General features: G+C 41.5%; 1 non-coding gene across 1 annotated transcript; it reads left to right on the top strand.

The window, feature by feature from the left end:
- The first annotated feature begins 6,807 nt into the window (after window positions 1-6,807).
- Window positions 6,808-6,949, top strand: LOC131759049 (U4 spliceosomal RNA). Its single transcript, XR_009336380.1, has one exon. It is a non-coding gene; the product is annotated as a U4 spliceosomal RNA (small nuclear RNA).
- Window positions 6,950-10,045: the final 3,096 nt, after the last annotated feature.

Raw genomic sequence — 10,045 nt, 5'->3', positions numbered from 1 at the left:
TAAGACAATGCTACACCATTTGGATACCTTTGAACAGAAATATCCAGTGATTGTCAAGGTGACGAAATGAGATTGGAATATTCCAGAAATAAATCTATATAAATGACACTTGGAAATCTTGGGCCTGAAATGAGGAAAGAGTGGGCAGACCTGCTTAATGGTGACTAACTCTAAAAGTCACAGTTCACTGTTCCCTGGTCTGTTATCCAAGAATCTGTACTGTATACAACTCAACAATAAAATCCAAACAACATGGTTTAAAAAGGGGCTAAGGATATGAATTGATATTTCTCCAAAGAAGACACACAAATGGCCAAAAAGCACATGAAAAGATGCTTAACATCATTAATCATTATGGAAATGCAAATCAAAACTGCAATGAGATACCACTTTATAACAGATGGATGGATAAACAAAATAGAGTATATCAATGGAATATCATTTGGCCAGAAAAAGGAATGAAATTCGGACACATAACAGGATGAACCTTGAAGACATTATGCTTAGTGAAATAAATCAGATACAGAAGGACAAATATTGAATGATTCCACTTCTATGAGGTCCCTAGAGTAGTCAAATTCATAAAGAGCAATGTAGAGAGGTGGTTTCCAGAGGCTAGGAGGGCAGGAAAATGGAGAACTATTGTTTAATGGGAACAGAGTGCATGTGGGAAGCTGGGAAAGTTCTGAAGATGGATGGTGGTGATGGCTGAACAACAATATGAATATACTCAATGCCAATGAACTGTACACTTAAAAAATGATTAAAATGGTCAATTTTATGTTATGTATGTTTTACCACAATTTTTTAGAAAGAATCTGTACTAGCCACCCTTTCCCCATGCCTTTGAGCAATGATCATGTGTACAGGTTGAGTGTCTCTGGCTCTCACTGGCACCACACCATTTGCTAAGTTAGATACCCTGTCACCAAGAGGTGGCTTCAAGTACTCTGATGAACAAAGTTCACACTCAGAACACTCCCATTTGCTGATGTGACTAAGTGATTTCACAAGATTCTGTGCAACCCAGGCTACCACCGTGTGGCAGAGAACAGGAAGGGACAAAGAAAAATTGGACATCAGTGTCAGAATGTCAAGCTCCTGCCGTCTCAAGTGGCTGGAGGAGCCCTTAGAGGCACCAAGCCCACTGCAGGGGGGCCGTGTGTCCTCAGTCCGCTCAGCCCCATCTCAGAGAGGCTGGCTTCATTTATGCAGCGCATGTGGTTTACAGAAAAGAGAAGCAGCAGCACCAAAACCACACCACTCCATATGCATATGAAGCCCTTGTTTAGAGAGGCTCAAAAGGGAAGTTCTTAGTCTATAATATCTCTTCCCTGAAAATTCCTTCCGGGCCTCCTCCGACCTCAGCACTATATAGAGATGGCAAGTGTTTATCCAAGTCGCCTCCTGCTTTCTGTGGCTCAGCCTATTCAGAAAGAATGTGGCTTCTCTTTTCCCTGCCCCTCTGAATATTCTGGCTCCCCTTGGATTCCCGTAGCTGATTTTCTAGCTAGCTTTCCTCTTGCTCACCCATTCTTCTGGTTTTCAAATTGATTTTTACTTCACTTGCTTGCACAAAGGACTGGTGAAGCACATATCTACATAAAGATTAGCAAAATGACACAATGAGGATTGAAGAAGAAAAGGAGAAAGAAAATACTTAAGCTGTAAAATTTAGCATAGCTAGGGTAGCTTCAGAGAGATGCATCGTTACACCAGCTCTCTGTGCCAAAACGAAGATGCCTAGAAGTTTCTAAGGGAAACAGTGCTTTTGAGGATAGTAAATTCTGAAATGTCTTATTTTATAAAAGGGACATTGACAGTGAGACACTGTCACACTTTCATGGGATATGAAACATTTCATATGGCTTTGACGTGTTCCCATTTTCACTGCTTCCAGATTGGTTAGACTGTTTTCTCTCGGGTTCTATTCTCTTTCAGTGGCCAACTTGGAGATCAACAGTTCTTCAAGTTACAAGCTTTTCTATGCCATATTTTCTATTATGTGGGAAAACTCAGGTTCTATGGTAAAGCCAATGAGGAGCTATGGTGTCAGCCTGCACCAGGAAGTCCTTCCTCCCCGATAGATTACTCTCTAAGTCAGCATATCTGACCATCAGATGCCTTTGACTACCTAACCCCTTACCCACTGCCCTGTCCCATTACTGTGTCTAAACAGCTGAAAAGTGGACAGAAGAGCTTTGTGGTGTAAATTTTCCAACATGAATAAAGGTGGATCAGTGACAGCAACTGGTCACAATGCTACATCCTATCCCCTCCTCCTTGATGTGAAGGGAATAGGGGTCAACCTCTCATCCACCCTGTGTAAGACACAAAAGCAAGCACCCAAACTCATCTCCTTTAACTACTACAGGACAGAAAACAGGCCAGGACACCTGAGATTAACCCACAGAGGAAGAGATAGAGGAGAGGAGACGGCAAGCAAGAAGCATGGTTGAACAATGACCTTTAATATGGTAAACCCAGCAATTACTAATTTAGGACAATAGTCTATTTTAAAAAAATAATAATTCCATTGAGTCAAGTGAGACTGTAAGGTGTATTACCCCCTGGATAGACCTGCTTGGCTATTTGTTAATTATTTCCCAGTGTGGCAAACACTGTTGGTTGGCTGTCATGTCTCAGTGGCCATTTCCAGACCTTACTACATTATCCATATTTTCTATATTGTTCTAAAAGCTAAAACTTGATCTCCTGGCCTGCCCTGAACTAGGGGTGGCCTTGTGAGAGTCCAGTGGTGGCCAGTGAGAGATAGGAAATAGCCCCTTGGGGAAGGTTTCTGAGGTAGGCAGAATAATGGTCCCAAAAGTTGTTCATGTCCTAAACACTGGAACTTGTAAATGTTTCCTTCTCTGGCAAAAAAAAAAAAAAAAAGACTTTGCAGATGGGATTAAGGCAAGGATCTTGAGATGGGGAGATTATTCTGGATGATTCAGGTGGGCCTAATGTTACCCCAAGGGTCCTTATAAGTGAAAGAGGGAGGCAGGAGAGTCAGAGAAAGAGATGTGACAGAGCAGAGAGAGAGTGATGTGATGAGAGAGTCAACCAGCCACCGCTGGCTTTGAAGCTAGGAGGGGTTCACAAGCCAAGGAATGTGGGTAGCCTCTAGAAGCTGGAAAAATCCAGGAAACAGGTTCTCTCCTGAGAGTTTCCAGAAAAAACAAACAAACAAACAAGCAAACAACAATATCAAAAAACCGCAGCCCTGTCCACGCTTTAACCTTAGCCCACTGTGAATCCTTTTGGACTTTTGACCTCTAAACTCGTGTTGTTTTTAGCCACTGCTGTTTTGGTGTTAAATTTGTGGCAGTTTGTTACAGCAGTAATTAGGAACTATACAGTGTCTCTTCCCAAATAAACATGCTTCACTCTTTTTCTCCTTCCCCCTTCTTGCTGAGTGGGATGTAGATACAGGGTCTGGAGGGATAGCAGCTTTCTTGCAATCTTGCAGCAATACCCATGAGGATGAAGGACTCATGTTCAGGATAGCAGAGCAGAGTGTGGGTCTCCAAAGGCTTCACCAAGCCACCAGCCCTGAGCTGCCCATCCCTGAACTTCGTGTCACATGAGACAAATAAAATGTGATATGTTTAGGTCACTATTGTAGGACTTTGTGCAGTGGTGTTCTGGAGCTGACTCAACTAGCCCCTGAGAGGAAATTATTAAATGTTCAGGAATTTTGTGAGCCAGTTATTAAGTACAAACATTATTAAAACTTGTTATATAATCTTACAGTCAAATAAATTACGTTAAAAATAAAGGTAATAGATACTCATACTCTTTGATTTCTAAAATATTTTACAAATTTTACTATTACCTATGCTCTTGAGACTAGGTACCTCTATAGTATCTGAATGATGTTTTTTATTTCCCAGTTCTATATTATGTACATAGTATATACTATACTAGATACTATATATCTTCACAATTCCATATCCAGTTCCATCACACTCATAGCTTAAAACCAGCCATGATGGCAATATTTCCACTATGGAAATCAGCAAACACTACAAGTCAGGATTTTATTTTTTCCCAGCGTCAACTGTTAATCATTTACTTATCCAACACTGGTTTTGTATTTCTGCAGCCAAATACATTTCTAATTGATGTATCCCTAATGGTTTTTAATACTACTTATAGTAAGAGAAGAGCCACAACTTGTCAGTTCAAATTATATTTATAGGGAATTGGATTCTCCTTGTTTCTCTTAAATAGATTTAGGTACCAGGCACTGTGCTAGGCAGGCTCTTTGATATTCTACCTTATATAATCTTTCCCATATCTCCAAAAGGTAGATCTTACAACCCCATTTCACACATGAGGAGACCAAACCTCAAGGGAAGAAGGGATCTGCCAATGATCTGTGGCCCGTTAGAGTCCAAGAGAGGATTTGAACACCCTTTCAACTGAATCTGTGCTCATTCTTCCACAGCACAATGGGCTTTGAACATAGCAGGCACTGAATAGATATTTGTTGAGTTATTGAAACAAATATTAACTCTTCCTTCCAGATAGTTGGGGACCCAAGATGCTGGAATCATGTGCAAGGCGGCTTTCACACCATATGTGCAAAAGACATTGGCACCAAGCAACTTTTCCTGAACATCAAAGAGAGCCCTGAAACACTTATGGTTAGAAGATTGAGTTTCATGAAAGTATTAAATTTATGTTTTTTTGAAAAGCATCACTGGGGGAGGCACCGTGGTTACAACTCTCTCATCTTGAAATAGACACAGAGTAATTTCCTCCTTTGCTGGTTGTCAGCCTGGCTCCCAATCATTCCCCCCAGAGCTGGCAGAATTTCAATGACTCTAAAATTAATCTGTGGGGCAGAGAGTTTGTCCAGTGCCTTGAAACTCTGGGAGCTTTGCTGTGGTCTCAAAGTCAGTGCCTGGGATAGAAAGTCAGGAGGTCAAAGGTGAAATCCCAATTCTTGGCCCAACTGGGGACTTTGGACAATCCTGCGGACACACTTCTCCCCTGGTTTTATGACAGAAAGCCCCACAAATTATTCTGAACTAGAGTGATCTAGTAACTAATAGAATTGCTAGGCACATACATTGAATTTTTAACTTAATTTTTTCAACATTTATTTGAATTCCTAAGGAAGACAGGCGTGTGAACAGTTAATGTGATGTGTGTAGTGAAAAAGACATGGACAGGCTGCTATGATTGCACAGAACTTCAGGGTGACTAAGTCCAGTGAGGTGGGGAAGGAGAGATCAGGAAAGGCTTTTTGAGATGATGATGCCTGAGGTTAGGTTTAAAGAAAAAATGGAACTAGATAAGTGAGAAATTGGGGTGGGGATTACAAGCAAAGGGAGTCATGAACCTATGAGGCAATTAAGATGGCTTAACTACAAGCAGCTCAGTGTTATAGAGTAACACACAGAATGGCAGAGAAATAGTTACAGGAGTAAGCAAAGGTACGGACACATAAGGAACATGGATGTTACAGTAGAGTACCTGCAGTTTATCCGTTATGCAATGAGAAGCCATCAGAAGTTTTAACCAAGAGTTGACACTGTCCTGTTTGTGTTTAGAAACTATCCTGAAGGCCCTGAGATCCATGAAAAAGTTCTTGCAAAAGAATAGGTAGGGGATGAGCATCAACGATGGAACTGTGGTTAGAAGGTAGAAGGTCAACATACACATTCAGAAATATTCATTGGAAGAATCGTAAGACGTACAGATTGAGGTTAGAGCTAACCTAGGGTAATGCTGAGTTTATGACTGGAGCAACTAGCTGGATGGTAATACCATGAACTAAGCATGGGCACTGGAACAGGTCTGGGTGAGAGAGAGTTATAGAATGAGTTCAATATGAGTTGTGCATGTGTCATCCAAGTGGAGATGTCCAACAGCAAATGGACATATGAGTCTTCAGAGAACAGTGTGCTTTATTCATGTCTGAATCCAATCTAGAGCAAATCCTGGCACACACAAAGCTCTTGACATGTATTTGGAAACTGGAAGGATGGAAGCCTGAATAAAACTTAGGAGAAGGGTTCAAGATAGGAACAGAGGTTTGATGGAATGAGGCTAGCAACTTACTGAGTGTTGTTTAAACTGAGAAAGAATGAAACTCCAGAGAAAGAGAGAGTCTCTAAAGTGAGAAGAGGGCCAAGAATGAGATCCTTGGGAGCACCAGCAAGCAAGGAATGGGCAAGACAGACCATGCAAGGAGATGGAGACTGGGGGCACAGAGAGATTGGAGGGGGACAGAGACAGACATCCCAGAAGCCAAAGGAGTCAGGTGGAGGAGCAAGATACACCCTGAGAAAGGTCCATGGGAGTTCTGTGGGAGCCTTTGCAAGAGCAATTCCAGTGGAATGGAGGAGGTGGAAGCCAGAATACCCTGAGGTGTAACACAGGGGTGAGTAAAGGAATATTAGATAGGGTAATAGCAGGACTCAAGGTCAAGGGGGTGATGTTTTAGGACAGGAGAGCCTTACACATGCTGGAAGTGTTAACGGGTTGAAAATATAAAAAAGAGACAGGATTATCTACACTATAAGATCCCATAGGAGGTGCCCAGGTAGGAGACTGGCAGTAAAAGTGGAGAGAAAGGGAGATGTGGATTTGTCTGAGACTGAGAAGATACAGGCTAGGCATGGAGATTCCTTTGAAAGTGCATCATTTACTTACATCATTTGCAGAGGATGCAAAGTGCATCATTTACTGTAGCTAAAACATTGGGGAAAACCTCTGCGTCCACAAAAAGGGAAACGGTTGTATAATTATGATATGCCTACCCAATGAAATATTTTACATTTATAAAAAGCAAGCTTTGTGCAGTGGCAGTATCGTAGCCAATGAGGTTTATCCGAGGCGCGATTATTGCTAATCGAAAATTTTTCCTAACACACCATTGTAAAGCAATTATACTCCAATAAAGATGTTAAAAAAATATGGAAACACTCCACTGACAACTATAAAATAAAGATTTTTAAGATAAAAAAACAATAGTTATGAAACCATGTGGTCCTATGAATAAAGGAGTTATAAATGATGCTAAATGAAAAAGATGGAAGATTGCCAATTCAAGAGTTACAATTATTTTTAAAAGAAACTTCAGAAAAACTTCTGGAATATTAACACCAACTATGAAGATTTTGAGGGTTCTTCTTAGTACTTTGTGTTTGATTTTCTACAAATTTATTTATTTTGAAAATTTAAAAAAATAGAATTAAAGTAGGACTTACTTGATGATAGTCAAGTTTTTCCATTAGCAATAATTCTCATTCTTCTGTGTTAATCCAAGAATCAGAGCTCCAGATAGCATTTCCCTCTGCTAGAAACCTTTCCTCCATCTCAGCTGCCTCATAATTTATTCTTCATCTTTTCCTTCACAGCCCTTCCCCTGGAGAATCTGAAGAATACCACTGTCATGGACATAGGTTTTCAGTTGGAATGTCCAAAGAACTATGTCCAATCCACAGGACGGCATCTGTCCTCACCGTAGGACAGGTGGCCAGGGTGCCAGCCAGCCCTGAAGTTAGCATATGTTTCATTTGACACTTTGCTTAAGGTCTCACCTAATTCTGAAAATGTAATTGAGCCAGGGAATTTAGGGGGAGAACTCAGGGGTTGGAATGAGACAGAACTGGGTTAGAATCTCCATGCCTTCTTCCTATGAGGGCAAAACAATTATGGAAATGGAGCTTCAGTCTCTGCATTTGTAAGATGGGGGTAATGAAACCTACTTCACAGACTTTTGAGAATCATAAAAAAGGCATCACATATGTGTGTGTACATATATGTCTTATTATATCTATATAGGACAATATCTATATCTATGTTTCTATATTTAAATCTATATTAACTTTAGAATTTCTTAGCTTGGGTTTGTATTTCAGTGTGGTCACTTACAAACTATGTGAGCAGGTTACTTAACTACCAGTGATTGAGAATAAGACAGGATAATGGAGGAGGAGAATGGTAGTAAAAGTCAAATGGATCAGCCTCTAAAAAGCTTACAGAATTTGCTCATGACCCTGGGGAAAGATGGGACAGACCACTCAAGAGTAAATGGGACTTGAGACAAAAATTAAGTTCATTGTAGAAAAACAAAGGTATATTTCTTGCAGCCCTGCTTTTGTGCAGTGAACCTGGTAATTTGGGTGAAAAGGTAGTAGTGGAGATAGCTGGCAAATGTGGAAGGAGATAACAAGACAAACCTTCTGTTCCATTCCTGGTCTAATAATCTCATTTTACAAACCAGTCAACGGAGGCCCAGAGAGATGAAATAAATTGTTCATAGCAAACTAGAACTCAGGTCTTCTGGCTCTCAGACCCATGCTGCCTCCCAAAATAGTTTTGTTATGGTTTTACCAAAAAACAAAAAAAACACAATAGGAAGGCCATGCGACCATGCTCTGGGTTAGAATGAACCAAAGCATTGAAGCTGAGCCATTTTCCCAAAGTGCAATTGCTTGAGGGAAGAGTCTTCATGGGAAAGGCAAAACCAAGTCTCTACATTTCATCTGATTCCTGAGTATGTCTGATGACACAAAACCAGTTCATCCTAACTGGTTGGCCTGAGAGATTTTCATCTACAGAGTACACTTATATCAGGTTTGGCTCAAGCCATGATGGCCCAGGCTGATGACCATCAACAAATTGCTTCAGCTCTGTGGCCACTCCAAAATCTTTCAACGGGGTACATTCTTAAGTTCAGATTGCCTGTGAGAATCTCTGTCAATGAGCCTATCTTGAACTGATCCAGGTGACATGGGGTCATTTTCTAATCTAAATGATTGTGTTGCATAAGACTCCTTTGGCTGCAGGTTGACTGAAACCTGCTTTGAACTAACTTAGATAAATGTGCAAGTTTCTTATAAGGATGCAGGGTCTCATTCAAGGACAGTATTTGGACTCCAGGACATATTGGAACCAGGGGTTTGAATGCCATCAAAAAATCTGTCTCCGGGCTTCCATGGTGGCGCAGTGGTTGAGAGTCCACCTGCCGATGCAGGGGACATGGGTTCGTGCCCCGGTCCGGGAAGATCCCACATGCCGCGGAGCGGCTGGGCCCGTGAGCCATGGCTGCTGAGCCTGCGCGTCCGGAGCCTGTGCTCAGCAACAGGAGAGGCCACAACAGTGAGAGGCCCGTGTACCGCAAAAATAATAATAATAATAATAATAATAAAAGATCTGTCTCCATCTTTCATTCCTGAGCCACTGTGTCCTTCCTAAATTGAGGAATCCTAAAGAAGGAACTCACTGGCCTGTTTGGGTCAGGAGCTCACCACTGATCAGATCAACTTGGCTAGAGAAGGTGAGTCACAATAGTGTCTCTGTCTCAGCTTCCATGTAAGAATGAGGTGGGAATAGATAGGCACCAAGTGTTAATTTTAGTATTTATTAAGTGTAGCGCTCTATACTAGGTTCTAGGAAACAGGAAGCAAGGACAACCAAAAGTTGGAGAAGATTCCCCCTCAAGGATCCTCCTACACTGGAAGAGAAAATGACATAATACAGCCTAGGCACTGCCCCCACCATGTTGGGTAGAGAGAATGGAATTCCATCTTATACAGGGCTTGGATTCCGAAATTAACAAGCAAAACAAAAGAGGTCTATAGTCAAACACATTTGCCCTAAATACTTGAATCACACCCCACACAAGATGCTCTTGGCACGAGAGACAAGCAGAACCAACACTGACTTAGACAGCTCAGGTCCACCTCTCCCACCTCTCACTCCAGGGTACATGCTCACTGAGTAGATGGGCAGGCAAAATCACCCACACTGTCAATAATCATCTCTCTTCTTCTCGTGCTCTTTTACCAAGCTTGCAGAGTTAAATCTATGGAAGTTAAACACACATAGGATGTAACTCATTAACTTACCAAAGCCACACAGCACCAAGTTTGAGAACCAAGATCCAAGTCCAGGGTTGCCTGACTTTTCAGTCCATGATCACACCCTTATACTGGGAAGGCTGCTAGAATTACATCGTGCCCCATTCTCTGAGCCTTTTAAAGATGGAGGTCCCCACCTTCTCCTCCTTGGAAATCCCTGG

The sequence above is a fragment of the Kogia breviceps genome, chromosome 6 (genome assembly GCF_026419965.1).
Source record: "Kogia breviceps isolate mKogBre1 chromosome 6, mKogBre1 haplotype 1, whole genome shotgun sequence".
NCBI lineage: Eukaryota > Metazoa > Chordata > Mammalia > Artiodactyla > Physeteridae > Kogia > Kogia breviceps.
This window is presented reverse-complemented; position numbering and strand designations above follow the sequence as displayed.